Genomic DNA, 2038 nt, shown 5'->3' with positions numbered 1-2038 from the left:
CCCTAAAGATTAGGAACACGACAAGGATGCCCACTCACGCCACTCTTATTCAACATTGTACTAGAAGTCCTTGCAACAGCAATCAGACAACAAAAAAGGATAAAAGGTACCCAAATCGGCAAAGAAGTCAAACTCTCTCTTCGCAGATGACATGATACTCTATATGGAAACCCCAAAAGAATCCACTCCCAAACTACTAGAAGTTTTAGAGCAATTCAGTAATCTGGCGGCATACAAAATCAATGCTCAGAAATCAGTTGCATTTCTATACACGAACAATGAGACTGAAGAAAGAGAAATTAAGGAATCCATTCCATTTACAACAGCACAAAAAATCATACATTATCTCGGAATTAACTTAACCAGAGAGGTAAAGGATCTATATTCTAGAATCTACAAATCACTCTTGAAAGACATTGAAGAAGACACAAAAAGATGGAAAAATATTCCATGCTCATGGATAGGAATAATTAACATAGTTAAAATGTCCATGCTATCCAGAGCAATCTACACTTTCAATGCTATCCTGATCAAAATACCAATGGAATTTTTCAAAGAACTGGAGCAAACAGCCCTTAAATTTCTGTGGAACCAGAAAAGGCCCCGAATCACCAAGGAATTGTTGAAAAGGAAAAGCAAATGGGGGCATCACACTGATGGACTTCAAGCCGTACTACAAACCTGCGATCACAAAGACTGCATGGTACTGGCACAAAAACAGACACATAGACCAATGGCACAGAATAAAGAACCCAGAAATGAGCCCTCGGCTCTTTGGGCAACTAATCTATGACAAAGCAGGAAAAAACATCCAGTGGAAAAAAGACAGTCTCTTCAATAAATGGTGCTGGGAAAATTGGACAGCTACATGCAAAAGAATGAAACTTGACCACTCTCACACCATACACAAAGATAAACTTCAAATGGATGAAAGACCTCGATGTGAGACAGGAATCCATCAAAATCCTAGAGGAGAATATAGGCAGCAACCTCTATGACATCAGCCACAGCAACTTTTTTCATGGCACATCTCCAAATCAAGAGAAACAAAAGATAAAATGAACTTGTGGGACTTCATCAAGATAAAAACTTCTGCACAGCCAAGGAAACAGTCAGAAAAACTAAGAGGCAACCCAGGGAATGGGAGAAGATATTTGCAAATGACACTACAGATAAAAGACTGGCATTCAAGATCTACAAAGAACTTCTCAAACTCAATACACAAGAAACAAATAAACAAATCATAAAATGGGCAGAAGATATGAACAGACACTTTTCCAATGAAGACATACAAATGGCTAACAGACACATGAAAAAATGTTCACAATCATTAGCCATCAGGGAAATTCAAATCAAAACCACACTAAGATACCACCTTATGCCAGTTAGAATGGCAAAATTGACAAGGCAAACAACAACAATTGCTGGAGAGAATGTGGAGAAAGGGGATCCCTCCTACATTGTTGGTGGGAATGCAAGTTGGTACAGACACTCTGGAAAGCAGTGTGGAGGTCCCTTAAAAAGTTAACAATTGAGCTACCCTATGACCCAGCCATTGCACTACTGGGTATTTACCCCAAAGATACAGACGTAGTGAAGAGAAGGACCATATGCACCCCAATGTTCATAGCAACATTGTCCAACATTGTCCAACATTGTCCACAATAGCTAAATCATGGATGGAGCCGAGATGCCCTTCAACAGATGACTGGATTAAGAATTTGTGGTCCATATATACAATGGAATATTACTCAGCCATCAAAGAGAACGATTTCTTAACATGTACTGCAACATGGAAGGCACTGGAGGTGATAATGCAAAGCGAAATAAGTCAAGCAGAGAAAGAGAATTATCGTATGATTTCACTCATTTATGGAACATAAGAAGTAGGAAGATCGGTAGGAGAAGAAAGGGATAAAGAAAGGGGGGTAATCAGAAAGGGGAATGAAGCATGAGAGACTATGGACTCTGGGAAACAAACTGAGAGCTTCAGAGGGGAGGGGGGTGGGGGAATGGGATAGGCTGGTGATGGGTAGTA

Source organism: Ursus maritimus (genome assembly GCF_017311325.1).
Source record: "Ursus maritimus isolate PB19 chromosome X unlocalized genomic scaffold, ASM1731132v1 scaffold_X1, whole genome shotgun sequence".
Classification (NCBI taxonomy): Eukaryota; Metazoa; Chordata; class Mammalia; order Carnivora; family Ursidae; genus Ursus; species Ursus maritimus.
Note: the sequence above shows the minus strand (reverse complement) of the source record.